The 16,121-nt window shown below is 37.1% G+C and overlaps 1 pseudogene; it reads right to left on the reverse strand.

Moving 5' to 3' along the window:
* Nucleotides 1-717: 717 nt before the first annotated feature.
* On the reverse strand, nucleotides 718-15,655 carry LOC125777822 (uncharacterized; annotated as a pseudogene).
* Nucleotides 15,656-16,121: the final 466 nt, after the last annotated feature.

A 16,121-nucleotide genomic window follows, 5' to 3' on the forward strand; every position in this document is an offset into this window, starting at 1 on the left:
TGAACATTTTGATTAATACTTGTCGGCCTACGATCTGAACGCGATCTTGCAACACGTTCCCTTGTATTTGCAATCTCTTGTTCTCGCTGTTCTTGCGATTGATTTTCCCTTTCGTTTGATCTATTTTGCGTTCTACGCGACCGACGTCCAATGTCGGCTCTTGCTCTTCGTGGCATTTTTAGAAGAAACTAAACTAAAGATAATAAAGAACTTCAGTAATAATTTGATGAAATCCAGCAAATTCAGGACTCGAAAAGCACCAAAAAGTCACGAAATTGTCAAAAATGTGTCAAAATTCAATTAAATATTGGCCAAAAAGTCGAAATAATTTGTGTATTACCGTTCGGAAGCGAAAATGAAACGTTCGAGATCGTCTGCACTTGAAAAGCACCGAAAAGTAGCGAAAAGACATTAAAATCTGCTGAAAATGTGACAAAATTTAATTAAAAATTGGCCAAAAAATCCAAGTAATTTTTAGCTCATTGATCGCACATTAAGCGAAAAAAATCACTAAATTTTTTAATTTTTTTCACAAAATATCAAATTTGAGATTATGTCACAAAATCATATGATGCACTTGTAACAATCAGAACACTTGTTTAGCAAAACAATCAATTTTTATCCCATTAATCATTGTTTTTTTTTTTTTAATTTTTATCAAAACACTCATCAAAAAATGCGAAAAAGTTAATATTTTCAAAAATCGATTATGATAAGATCAATCACCAATGACGTCCAAAGAGAAAAGAGAAATGATAACAAATTGCTATTTGCATCACTCCGTGCAATGCTCTCCAATAAACAAACGACCAAACTGTATTCAATTCTAATGAATACTGTATGCGTTACAAAAGATGCCTGCGGCAAAAACACACTCACTTCACATACGCACCGCACACACATGCGTTATCGGATTTCAACCAAACTTCACAAAAACCATATATGGGTCACTGCCTACGTAGTGTGTAAGTTTGGTTGAAATCGCACGACGCGTTTATGATTAGTTCGGCGACGTACATATACGGACTTATTTTTATATATATAGATATAAAGTTTGAACTTTTACAATATGTTCGCGAAAAAAGGTAGCCAAAAAGACGGAATCGTGCTGATCGGATGGATGTCGAATCGCCAAAATAACTTTTGATCAAGTTGTCCGTCCTTTTGTATTTTGGTTCGGCGAAAGTAGATGATGGTGGGTGCTGTTCTTTTGAAAGATGAGTGTGTGATGTCATTGTGTGGGTGTTAGAGCGTGGTGTATAATGTGAGTAATAAATGATGATGTGATGAGTGTGGAGAATGTGGCGTACCAATGTTGCATACAAGGATGTGTGGGATGATATTGACGGGCAGAAGTGGGAAGGCTGAGACCCATTTAGCCAATACACAAATAAGTTAAACTCTATGATAATATTATAAGATTTTTATCATATCGGGTTCGCTGAATTACTCCCTTCTGTGTTGGCCGCCTTCGGCCGCGCTTTAAGAAAATAACCCCGGTTGAGCCAATACCCAGGGTGACTGAAGTACTTTTGCGTAATACTCCTTTAAAAATCTATTTATTTTATTTCGTAATATTATTATTGATGATGTTCATTAAATTTAAATAAGAAAATATCCATATGCATGCAAAGATTATTTATACATCATTTTAATTTGAAATATAATTTATTGATGCTTTTTTTTACTAGAACTAAGATTGCTAAAAAAAGAAAGAAGAATTATAGCGAAAAAGAGAAACTTCAGCGAATTGCTCATATTTGCTTATTATCATATGGCAGTGCTCCATTTCCTTATAATTGTTTGCACATAAATGATGCTCACTGCGTTTGTAAAAAGTAATTTTTAAAACATAAATTTCTCACTTATAAAACCTGCAAGGAGTGTAAATGGTGAATTTATGTAAATTTTTACAGTTTAATTAAATGAATTTGAAGTAAAAAATGTGCCTCAAGTGTGTTTAATATAGTGAAATTACTTGTAAAAATGTTCGAATTTTGGGAATTTTTGAACTTTAAAGTCGAATATCTCGTAAACTCAGTCATCGACTAACTCTGGCGCCGATAAGTTGTGTCTTTTGCATTTCAAGGGTTTTTCGAGTGTTTTTTCGACATTTTCTGTTTCTTCTTTTCGGACCTTTTATATACGTTTAATCCGTTCTTTCGTACTTTTCTCTTTTACTGTTCGCGCGTAGAATGTTATTAAAAAGTGCGCATTTGTGTTTCTCGTGCAAAATGGCCCCTGGGCCTCAAATTATCGAAGAGATTCGTTTCGTCGTATTCGATACAGGACCTGGTAAAAAAACGTAAAACTGGTAAAAGTGTTTCGGTTATGGATTTTCCAGAACTCCCAGATATAAAAGTTGACGACGCAAATTCGTAGTGATGGAAGCTACTGACTCGGCCAAACCCTTTTCCTACTACTTATTCCTGCTTTGCCATTTATCGTGCCATTAAGCAAATTAGTGACTACGTTCACTCCATATCTACCCTTCGATATGGTAAACTACTGCTGCTTGTCAAGAAAAACGATATTGCGAAAAAATGCCTGAAAGTAAAAGAACTGCCCTACATATGTTCAACATCAGCCACTCCACACGAGTCTCTCAACCAAGTAAAAGGAACGATATTTGCTCCATTTCTAAACAACGTTTCAGAGGAGGAGATAGTAAACGAGCTCAGCTCTCAAGGTGTCGTGTCAATGTTTAAATTTAATAAGTTTATTGAAGGAAAACCGCACCCCTCGGGGGTTTTGTTACTAACCTTCAACCTCTACAAGTTACCAAATAAAATTGACGTTGCCTGCTGTAAACTTTTGTTAGGCCAATATACTCCTTCGCTAATGGCCTGCAAAAATTTCCAACTTCTTGGTCATACCAAAGCGCTGTAATCGTTCCCCTCTTTGTGTTAATTGTTCACTTCCTCCCCATGCCCCATCTGATTGCGAATACATTTTTTGCATCAACTGCTTCCAACAACACGCATCATCCTTTAAAGACTGTACCAAATTCTTACAAGGAAAAGATTTAATAAAAATTAAAACAATAAACAAATGTTCAATGCGCGAAGCAATAAAAATACATAAGGAGCAAACAACACCAGTATTTCTATCCTATACGTCCACCAAACTCTCTGCATGTAATGATTTCTAACCTCACCACTAATAACAGCCCACCTCTTTCACAATACAAGCTATTCACTTAAATGACTTCACCATACCAAACGAACCTACCATTCTCTCCGTCTTCTCAATTCCAATCCCTACCTTTCGAACCTCTTCCATCCCTTTCTCAAGTACTTTCCAACACTCAAGAATTAATTACATCCGAAGATGAAATTTAATGCAAACGATATCTGAACATACTATATACAGATAAACAAAATATTGTTTTCTCTCTGTCTTATTATTGACACTTAAAATCATCCAGTGGAACATAAACGGGTACAACAACAATTATGATGAACTCTTATTACTCATAAAAGAGCAAAACCCAGACGTTATTTGTATTCAAGAAACACATATCTCAGTTACTCCCAGTAACAAAATTCCCCGTCCTAGGCAATACAGCGGTTACTTTTCGAATATTTAACATCCAAAGCAATAAGCAAGGCGTTTGCATTTTAATAAAAAAAATCATACCACATGAAATTATGGATTTAAATTCCACACTATCAACAATAAGATTTACTTTCCCAACTGCCCCCACCGGTTTTGTGGACTGGGGACTTCAACGCGTGGAATACACTTTGAGGTTCCCGAAAAGCAAACACAAGGGGTGAAATTATAGAGAATTTCTTATTGAACAGCAATCTAATTCTTCTTAACAATGGCGCCCCCACACATTTTTCTAGCTACTTTGTTCCCTAACGAGCGTCGACCTTTCCCTATCCTCTCCCCCAGAATCAGCTGGGAAGTTTCCTCTATTCTCAGAGGTAGTGACCACTTTCCTATATCGATCTCACTCCAAACAAACTTCCACTTTGAAAAATATAAGCATCTCCCAAAATGTATTATTCCACGCGCAAACTGGAATATGTATATTTTAAAGTGAAATTTTAAAAAGTTTACCCACCACTCCAATGGACAACATCAACCAAGCCACATCTGCATTTACAAAACCTATTCGTTCTGCGGCAAATAAGTCGATTCCTGAAACCAAACGCAAGTCTTCAAAAGTTTTTCCGATTTGGTGGAACAAAGCTTTTGGTCATATGCGAGACAAAAAAAAAATGAATACTGGAATACCTTCAAGATATCAATGTCTGAATATAATCTGAATAATTATAAAAAGCAAACGCCCTATTTAAAAGAGCTGTAAAGACGGCTAAAAGGAAAAGTTTTGAAGTATTCACTGCCAAAATCTCTCCTGCGTAAACTACCAAAGAGGTATGTTCAGACATTAAACTTTTGACTGGAATCCCTCACAACCGTATTAATTTCATTATTCAGTCTTCTCAAGAAATAGAAATTGGAAAAGTGTCTGTGATCATCACCTTTGATAAAATTCATAACCGCTATTAATTTGTGATGTGGGGCCGCTTTGAACTATGTCACGACGCTGTGAATCCGTTATGGAAAACGTCCCAAATCACGGATCCGAATTATCAAGTACTTGGTGAACTATTGCAAAGTGCGAACGAGGGCTTCTTACTCTCTCGCTTGTCAGCTGGCAGCGGACCCTGATCATTTTTCTGAGCTGGCAACAAAACACAATCAACCAGGGTCCCGTCAATGAGCAGTTTGAGAAAAGGGCGGGATGCTAGAAGAACAGCGCTAAAACGAACTGCTAAAATTAGTGCGTTGTTGAAATCCTGTAGAATTAGTTGTCGGTAGTTTGTAAACTTATTTATATATATATATGGGTGATATAGACCTACTGGGAACCGAGCACCCAAAAATAATATGGTTAACGCTCCATTTGCATACCTCAGTGGTTGTGTGGAAACTGCAAAATACCCAATAGTGGTTTATAAATTGCCCAATCTAATATTTTTCAACAGTGGCATCATTTACAAATGTTACAAAAAATGCGAGTTTTGACAGCTCTCTCTCGAACCAAAGAGATTCATATCAAGTTATCTATGGCAGAACGGTTGCAGCAATACTGACATTGTATACAAATTACGGAGCGGAAATTTACTTCATATTGGAATTGTACAGTTGTGTGAACAAAACGAGGTAAAAATAGTTTGAAGGTTTTAGAGTTTCACATTAATATTTGTTTTATTCATCTTTTTATGGTGCGAAATTCTAATCACTGTCAGGAAAAAATTATGTAAGTTATACTTGTATTTAAAAACAATTTTATTTAATAAGAAAGCAACACATTTCAAAACTTCACAATATCTTATGGCTGTTCCTATTTTGTTCACACCACTGAACATGTGATCAGGCGCGGCGGCTCATGTAAATTTCGGATGGGTAGAATAAATAAAAAAAAATAATTTCAAAAAAATGTATGTATTTATTGCAAAAACAGTTTTTCTTCTCGGCGATTTTGCTATAAACTTATCCATTAACAAATTTAAATCTAATTTTGATGATTCATTTGCGTAAACGTGCAAAATAGCCACATTATTTAACCTGTCCTGGAGCATGGTTGAGCGTAAATAAGATTTTAATCTTCGAAGGACAGAGAAACTTCCTTCGTTCGAACATGATGATCCCGGAATCGTTATTAACATTCGCACAAAGCATATAAAATCAGGTATAAGCCCCTGACACCATTCGAACTCCTTGCAAAAATTTAAAATTTCTTGGAACGTTTTGACACTTCTTTTTTGCCGTTTCACCAATTGCCAAAACATATCTCTGTTGCTTAAAAGTCGTTCCTTGTCAAAATCTTTTTCATAAAATTTAAGGACTTCATCCACATTTTCTGTTGCGCACAATGTAAATTGTTCCAATAATTTGAAAAATTGAGCAGAATCGTGTTCGAATCCACTTCTGAGGGACTCAATCAGCTGGTCGTACACTTCAAAGAACTGTTTCCTATAATATTCTTCAGGCGATTTAAATATATGGGCTTCGCGTGTGCCTTGCTCGAGCCGTTTACTTATTTTGTGTTGACGAGGAAGCATAGGGTCATCAAGTTAAATTTCGACAGCGCCTTGCGTACTCTTTTTCCAAGCTTCTTCAAACTTGGTTTCACCAGAAGCTTCCGCATTCACTTTTTTGTAGGAGTCAATAACAGAAAGGTTTGATTTTTGGAGTTCGGTGTTCAATATTTCGATACGATTAAAAATGTCGATTATCATTGTTAACATAAAAGAGCATTCGAACGATGCCATGAACTCAAAAAACCCTAACGCTTTGGCTGACACAGAACTGTCTATTTCTTTATCCGTAGATCGTCAAAGAAAAAATTTTAGCATTACAGCGTAATTCGCTCTAACAGCCTTCAGGAATTTTACACGTAATACCCATCTGTAATGAAGAAAATAGTAAAAATAAAATATATTAAAATAAAATCATACACAAATTTATTTTGACGTACCTAGTCGGACAATAGGCTGCAAGAGACGGCAAAAGAATGTCTTTCTTTTGGTCTGTTTCATTCTGAAATTGTTTAAATTGGTCCAAGCGTTTAGGAGAATCTCGTACAAAGTTTATTAGATCTTTAATTATTCCAATAAATTTTCGAGCAATATTAATTTTTTGTAGCGAATCTTGAACAACAAGGTTGAGGTTGTGTGCGTTACAGTGAACAAACAAAGCCCGAGGCTCTTCTTCACGAATGCGTTTCTGTAGCCCAGAAATCTTACCACTAACATTTGAAGCACCATCATAGCATTGACCTCTGAGTTTGGAAAGAGGTAATTTATATTGCGCCAATACTGCATTAACTAGGTTAAATAAAGTTTGGAACTTTGTGTCCGGTGTTGAAAAAAAAACCGACAAAATATTCACTAGCATTCAAATCTTCAGTGACATATCTTAGGCAAATGGACACTTACTCAACACTTGCGACATCTGCAGTTTCATCTAATAAAATTGAGAAAAATTCTGCGTTTCGTATTTCTTCCATAATCGCGGTCAAAGTAGCAGTGGCTATTAGGTCTAAGATTTCGTTTTGAATATCGTGGTGAAACCATTTGAAGCCATCTCTTTTCAACCAAGATTTTAGCTCTGGCACGTCTTCTGCTCGAGCATTTAGAATGGCCAAGAAATTTCACTTTTTATCATCATTATGTCCTCTTATAGGAAGACCTTGTTGTGCCAGAACTAACAAGGTACTAAATATTTTCTGGAGCGCAGTTCTATTCTCCATCATCTGTTTCAGGTGTGCAGTTGAAAATTTCTGTACAACATTTGTAGTTGAAACACTCCTTAAATTTTCAACGCTCTCAATATGTAATGCACTTAGTGAATGAGATTTTATTCTCTCAGCCGCGTGCTTCCAATTGTTGAAACCTTCGTCAACCCAAGCATGTTTGGATTTATTGGAACGAGAATCAAATTTAATCGTAAGTTTTTTTTCGCACGACTCACTGCAAATGCCACAAATTGCTTTGTTTTTATTATTGAGTTGAAGCCATTGAAATTTTTGCTGCCAGCGCTCAAAATTTGAAAGTTTCACCTTTTAGTTTTGGCCTATGTATATTAAACAATAAAATTACTTACCATTTTCAGAACACTTATCCACGCTATCTGCATTAGAATTTAATTGTCCACCTTCAATATGCTGTCTAACAGCATCATCCACTCTTTCTGCGTTAGAACTTAGTTGTTCAGCTACAGCATCATCCACGCTCTCTGTATTTATCCTTTTTTTCTCACGACAAACTTGTCCATTGTTATACAATAAAAAAACGCTTGTTTTGCTATATTTTAAGGGATGAGCCATATAACCAGGGATAAAGGGTTGTTAAACTTATTCCAGTGTGAGAGCGCCTCGAAATAAGCGTTTTTTATAACATTTTCCATTATGGCCAGATCGAACAAAATAAGAATTTTTGGGCATTTTAAATTAAAACACCCAACATTTAGTACGAATAACAATTACTATGTAGTGGTTATTTATTATATGGAGAAACTATTTAAATCTTTTTAAAGTATATTAGAAGAACTGAATTTTGACCTTTCAATACCCAATAAAAAGAATTAAACTTGTTAGCTGTCATTCATTAAATTTTTTTAATCATTTTCCATTGAAAATAATACTACGATGCTTCAAATTACAAAACGTTTCATCAAATACCTTTAAATATCACATATTTACTTAATTTTCATTGTTTTAAATTTTTTATAAGTGGTCTTGAACGATGCAACAAATCCCTCCGTTTATATATTTTTTGGTAAGATTTCAATCTGGCCATCGCTCGCTTCCAATTGCTAAACGTCAACACCACCTAAACTTTGACAGTTGTTCGAGTTTAGGTGGTTTTGACGTTTAGCAATTGCTCTCTCACTTCCAGTGAGAGAGGAGTTAAACATCTCTTTATCTCTGCATATAACAATGACTGCTATCGATTTTTTAGAGAATTTGCAATATTAATCGAATGCTATTTGACAATTAGAAGAAGTGTTGCCAACTTCAACAAAAAAAAATATTTTTTTTCCAGTTAAGTTTATTTAATTTCTTTTTCGTAGGTAACTACCCACTCGAAAAATTCCTTGTGGGTACAACTACCCACCACACCCACAGTAAACGCCGCCCATGCATGTGATAGAACAGTTAATGGTGGTTATGCCAGTTGTAGAAATTCATTTTAGTTACAATTGGGAAAACTTTTCTCAAGTTGTGGAATTTTATACGTACATACATAGATACTTATGACCAAAATATATATAAGTTTTCTTTAAACATATTGCAGTTCCATTTAATGAAAATGCTTCTTCTTCTTCTTAATTGGCGTAGACACCGCTTACGCGATTATAGCCGAGTTAACAACTTATACTTATAGAGTTTGGGTCATGTTCGTCGAAAGAGGACTTTACTTCTCAATTGCCTACTTAGTCCGAAGTAGCACCTGTTGGCAAGAGTTATCCTGCTGCCAGGCTGACATTGTTGGTGGTGTTTACGCTGGTTCCAAGATAGACGAAATTATCTACGACTTCAAAGTTATGACTGTCAACAGTGACGTGAGAGCCAAGTGGCGATTGCGTTTTAGTTGTTTGAGCGGAGGAATAAAAATGCCGACTATGTTACTTCTGTGACATTATACTTTATTCTGATCCTTTTTCAAATTATGTTCTGCTTATATAACTACTAAAGTGATTACAATTTTCTTAATCTATTTCTTTGTTTTTTTTTTATTTTCTTATGAAATACAATATTTGTTAAATGTAATCTTATTTTCTATTGAATGCAAACAAACATGATTGTGTGGTTTACCCGATAATGTCTGGGTTATCATTACAGTCAAGCATAAGGACCAAAACATGTTTGTATGCATTTGCATTATATTCTTTATCTCTACATGTAATTTTTTGTAATGTTTACTTGTTTTTCTTTAATCTTTTATTTTGTCCAATTTACAATATTTTGTTGTGTGGCGTCTGGTTGGGATGATTGTGTACACATAGCTCCTCCCTCCCTTAATGGAAAACTCCCCTGAGTTTGAATAGTACCTATTGTTTTTTTTTTTTTAATTCTACAAGTTATTAAAATTATTGGGTCTAATTATTGAATCCGTTTCGATCGAAAAACTTGACAATTCGATCGAAAATTATTACGTTGCAATCATTGAAACCGTATCGAAAATGAAGTTTTCGATGCAGTTGAACTTACTTGCCGACTTGATAAAATACATTCCGTGGCTAATAGATGGCGCTAATTTTCAAATCATTGAAACCGCAAAATCGAAAATATTCGCCGAAATCTATCCGTTGATGAGTGAACTGCGTAAATTGACAAAAATGGAGCATTTGTAAGTATATATGTAAAAAAATAGCTGAGGACGCATTAAATTATGTTTAAAATTTGTGATTTAGAGACAAGAAACAAAAACACACCAACAAAAATCGATTTGAAGTACTTGTGGATATCATGAAGTTGCATCCAGACATAGCCAAAGGATTTTCTCAAAGAGGACCAGCGGAAATAAATGCTTTTTGGGAAGACACTTCAGAAAAGTTAAACGCTATGGGCCCTCCAGTCAAGGACAAGTCTGGATGGAAAAAGGTATAAAAAACAGCACACGTTTATCTTCTACTTCTTTACTGGCGTAGACACCACTTACGCGATTATAGCCGAGTCAACAACACCGCGCCAGTCGTTTCTTCTCTTCGCTACGTGGCGCCAATTGGATATTCCAAGCGAGGCCAGGTCCTTCTCCACTTGGTCCTTCCAACGGAATGGAGGTCTTCCTCTTCCTCTGCTTCCCGCGGCGGGTACTGCGTCGAATACTTTCAGAGCTGGAGTGTTTTCATCTATCCGGACAACATGACCTAGCCAGCGTAGCCGCTGTCTTTTAATTCGCTGAACTATGTCAATGTCGTCGTATATCTCGTACAGCTCATCGTTCCATCGAATGCGATATTCACCGTGGCCAACGCGCAAGGGACCATAAATCTTTCGCAGGACTTTTCTCTCGAAAACTCGCAACGTCGACTCATCGGTTGTTGTCATCGTCCAAGCCTCTGCAGCATATAGCAGGACGAATTATGAGCGACTTATAGAGTTTGGTTTTTGTTCGTCGAGAGAGGACTTTACTTTTCAATTGCCTACTCAGTCCGAAGTAGCACTTGTTGGCAAGCGTAATCCTGTGTTGGATTTCCAGGCTGACATTGTTGGTGGTGTTTACGCTGGTTCCAAGATAGACGAAATTATCTACAACTTCGCGAGTGCGGCGACTGTTTGTTTGATGACAGGAGATATTTCGTCTTGCCCTCGTTCACTGCCAGACCCATTTGCGTTGGTTCCTTGTTCAGTCTGGAGAAAGCAGAACTAACGGCGCGGGTGTTGAGACCGATGATATCAATATCATCGGCATACGCCAGCAGCTGTACACTCTTATGAAAGATTGTACCTGCTCGATTCAGTTCTGCAGCTCTAATAATTTTCTCCAGCAGCAGATTGAAAAAGTCGCAGGATAGGGAGTCGCCTTCTCTGAAACCTCGTTTGGTATCGAACGGCTCGAAGAGGTCCTTCCCGATCCTGACGGAGCTTTTCGTGTTGCTCAACGTTAGTTTACACAGCCGTACTAGTTTAGCGGGGATACCAAATTCAGACATCGCGGCATAAAGGCAGCTCCTTTTCGTGCTGTCGAAAGCAGCTTTGAAATCGACAAATAGGTGATGAGTGTCGATTCTCCTTTCACGGGTCTTTTCCAAGATTTGGCGCATGGTGAATATTTGGTCGGTTGTTGATTTACCAGGTCTGAAGCCACACTGATAAGGTCCAATCAGTTTGTTGACGGTGGGCTTTAATCTTTCACACAATACGCTCGATAGAACCTTATATGCGATGTTGAGGAGGCTAATCCCACGGTAGTTGGCGCAGATTGTGGGGTCTCCTTTTTTATGGATTGGGCATAGCACACTTAAATTCCAGTCGTTGGGCATGCTTTCGTCCGACCATATTTTGCAAAGAAGCTAATGCATGCTCCTTATCAGTTCTTCGCCGCCGTGTTTGAATAGCTCGGGCGCAATCCGTCGGCCTCTGCCGCTTTGTTGTTCTTCAGGCGACCAACTGCTATTCGAACTTCTTCATGGCCGGGTAATGGAACGTCTGCTCCATTGTCATCGACTGGGGAATCGGGTTCGCCTTCTCCTGGTGTTATGTGTTCACTGCCATTCAGCAGGCTGGAGAAGTGTTCCCTCCATAATCTAAGTATGCTCTGGGCATCGATGGCTAGATCACCTTTGGGGGTTCTACAGGAGTATGCTCCGGTCTTGAAACCTTCTGTAAGCCGCCGCATTTTTTCGTAGAATTTTCGAACATTACCCCTGTCGGCCAGCTTATCAAGCTGTTCGTACTCACGCATTTCGGCCTCTTTCTTCTTCTGTCTGCAAATGCGTCTCGCTTCCCTCTTCAACTCTCGGTATCTATCCCATCCCGCACGTGTTGTGATCGATCGTAACGTTGCGAGGTAGGCAGCCTGTTTTCTCTCCGCTGCGACACGGCACTCCTCGTCGTACCAGCTGTTCTTTTGCACTTTCCGAAAACCAATGGTTTCGGTTGCAGCTGTACGTAAGGAGTTTGAAATGCCGTTCCACAGTTCCCTTATATCGAGTTGTTGATGAGTGCTCTCAGAGAGCAGGAGTGCAAGCCGAGTAGAAAAACGTTCGGCTGTCTGTTGTGATTGCAGCTTCTCGACGTCGAACCTTCATTGTGTTTTTTGGCGTGCGTTTTTTGCTGCACAGGCGGGTGCGAATTTTGGCTGCAACAATATAGTGGTCCAAGTCGATGTTAGGACCTCGGAGCGCACGCACATCTAAAACACTGGAGACGTGTCTTCCGTCTATCACAACATGATCGATCTGGTTGGTAGTTTTTCGATCCGGAGACAGCCAGGTAGCTTGATGTATCTTCTTATGCTGGAATCTAGTACTACAGACAACCATATTTCGGGCCCCGGCAAAATCGATCAGCCTCAACCCATGTGGGGATGTTTCCTCGTGGAAACCTTCTTTGCCCACCCTGGCGTTGAAGTCGCCAAGCACGATTTAGACATCGTGACGGGGGCATCATCTGCGCTCCAAGCACTCATAAAAGGCATCTTCGGTCATATCGTCCTTCTCTTCCGTCGGGGCGTGGGCGCCAATCAGCGATATGTTGAAGAACCTCGCTTTGATGCGGATTGTGGCTAACGTTTATATTATCGGTTATTATTGGTTCATTTATAGGTTTGGACTGATTTTAAATTTGCAGTTAAAAGAAAAATTATTAAAAATACAAAGCAAATTTCTGCAACAGGGGGTGGGACCTTCAACCAAATAAATTTAAGTTCCCTCGAAGAAGAAGTCAGCGCTATACTTTCCCTTAATAAATCAGTAGAGGGATTGAAAGGTATCCAAAGTTTTGGGACATCAACAAACATTTCAGATGACATCCCTAGTACGAGTAAGAAGAGACCAATTGACGACATTTCTTCCCAGCCCCAAATGCAAAATGAAATATCATTTTTATCGTCTGACCAGCAAATGGAAGCAAATGGAGATACTGACCACCTGACCCACTGTACACCGCACAAGAAACAGAAAATAAATAAAATGAGTCTTCTTGAGGAGCAAATATCCAAAAAAATATGGAGGGCAATGTTTCAAAAGTTCTAAACACGCTTATGAAGCAACAGAGCGAACATGCACAAGAACAATCTGAAACAAACAGATTGATAAGAAAACTCTATGAAATTGAAAAGGATAAATTGAAGGAAATGAAGCGACATAATGCAGTAATGGAAAAAAAAGAATTTTAGAACTTGAACTACAACATTTAAATAATCCATAAGTTTTTATTTTTAATTTCTAATAATTCGTTTAATGAATTTTTATATTTATTTAAATAATTTTAATATGAATATATACTATGAACTTATATTAAAAAATATCTAAAAAACTATCTCTAATTCTATTTGCTTCATCGGTAGGCGTATCATCTGTATCATTCTCATTTTCGTTGGAATATGCATTTTCAGTTGTGTCCAGGTTTAACTCATTTATGTTTTCATTTGAATTAAAATGCAAACGAATTTTATGCAATGCGCAGCATAAATTGACAATACGCGCTGCTTTATATGGTGCGTAATGTAGTCCTCGTTCACTACAAAGACAAATTTTAATAAACCTATTGTTTTCTCAATAACAATTCGGCCTTTAGCATGATATGTGTTGAATCTCCTTTTTCGGACGCATGTTATTGGTTCCCTAAACGGAGTTATGAGCCACGGAGTTATGAGTCACCTTTACAAAATATATATTCGATTAGTACATTCGTATAAATTGATAGTATTTTTAGCAAATTATTCTTACCTAGTATTAAATATGCATGTCCTCTCCGATAATTGGATGCGCTAATGATTTTCAAATCACTCATATCCCATATGTGAGAATCATGACTACTGCCGGGATATTTAGCACAAACGTATCGAATTTGGATCTTATGGTCGCACGCCTACATATGAAAAAACATATAACGGGTGATTTTTTTGAGGTTAGGATTTTCATGCATTAGTATTTGACAGATCACGTGGGATTTCAGACATGGTGTCAAAGAGGAAAGATGCTCAGTATGCTTTGACATTTCATCATGAATAGACTTACTAACGAGCAACGCTTGCAAATCATTGAATTTTATACCAAAATCAGTGTTCGGTTTCGAAATGTGAAAATCCGCTTTTTTATCGACAAATGTTTTGTTCAGCGATGAGGCTCATTTCTGGTGAATGGCTACGTAAATAAGCCAAATTGCCGCATTTGGGGTGAAGAGCAACCAGAAGCCGTTCAAGAACTGCCCATGCATCCCGAAAAAATGCACTGTTTGGTGTGGTTTGTACGCTGGTGGTAATCATGGACCGTATTTTTTCAAAGATGCTGTTGGACGCAAGCAACGTTACGGTGAATGGCGATCGCTATCGTTCGATGCTAAACAAACTTTTTGTTGCCAAAAATGGAAGAACTGAACTTGGTTGACATGTGGTTTCAACAAGATGGCGCTACATGCCACACAGCTCGCGATTCTATGGCCATTTTGAGGGAAAACTTCGGACAACAATTCATCTCAAGAAATGGACCACGTAAGTTGGCCACCAAGATCATGCGATTTAACGCTTAGACTATTTTTTGTGGGGCCTACGTCAAGTCTAAAGGTCTACAGAAATAAGCCAGCAACTATTCCAGCTTTGGAAGACAACATTTTTCGAAGAAATTCGGGCTATTCCGGCCGAAATGCTCGAAAAAGTTGCCCCAAAATTGGACTTTCCGAATGGACCACCTAAGACGCAGCCGCGGTCAACATTTAAATGAAATTATCTTCAAAAAGTAAATGTCATGAACCAATCTAACGTTTCAAATAAAGAACCGATGAGATTTGCAAATTTTATGCGTTTTTTTTTTTTTAAAAGTTATCAAGCTCTTAAAAAATCACCCTTTATATGTATATATGGAATACTAAATAATAAGTTAAATGTTTATCTCTTGACGGTGCCATTATCTTTACGTGTGTTCCATCAACTGCCATTGCCACACCAGGAATTTTTGATTTGCCAAAAAAATATGTTTTTGCTTCCAATTCCTCGCTGGCGGTCATGTCAATGGAGACCCACCTTGAACATAGCCTGTACTCAAGAATGTTGAGTACTTTATCTAATACAACACAAAATGTCGATTGGACCATATTTATATTGAAGTCCTTTCCAATACAATGTTGATAACTACCCGTGGCTGAGAAACATAGAGATGCAGCAAGTTTTATTTTTGGAGAAAGAGAACCTTGTCTTTTGTCATTTCCAAGTTCATTTTCGCATTCCCCCAAAATGTATATAAATGCCCTTTTGTTGATTCAAAAATTTTTGATGAAACTGCGTATGTACATACATTCAAACATATATAAATAAAATTTTGTTTTTTTTAGCTTAAATAGTTCAACTCACTTATAGTCATCCATTTCCAGCACGTCTTTTGAAATATTCCTCAAATTTCTGCGCTCACGACGAATGTTTACACTATTTTCATCATCACTATCACTTAAATATAATGCAATTGTATCCATTTCAAATGTTTGTAAAAACGAATCAAAAAGCTAAGACAATTTATTTAATTTTTCAAACTTGTCAAATTTTTTGATAACACAGTTTCTTTATGGTATGGTAAAGCAGGTTATCGACGGTATCAATAATCGCATACACATTTTCGATCGAAAATTCTATCCGCAGCGAATTCGATTTCGATGCGGATTCAATAATTAGACCCATTATTATAATCACAATAAAACTTAAAATTGATATTCCAATATGAGAGATATTTTTGTGATATTTTAATTCATTTATTTCTTTTAAATTTTCTTCGTTTTTAAATACAACGTCGTTAATTGTAATTTTGTTAGTGAAATTGTGAGTATCACAGTTTGGATAATAAAATCTTTGATTGTATGATATTTTAGTATTTGAGAATGTTTGGTAAAGGATCTTAATTGTGCAGTTATTATAATGAATCAATGTAATGTTTTTCAACTTAAT

The sequence above is a fragment of the Bactrocera dorsalis genome, chromosome 1, assembly GCF_023373825.1.
Source record: "Bactrocera dorsalis isolate Fly_Bdor chromosome 1, ASM2337382v1, whole genome shotgun sequence".
NCBI lineage: Eukaryota > Metazoa > Arthropoda > Insecta > Diptera > Tephritidae > Bactrocera > Bactrocera dorsalis.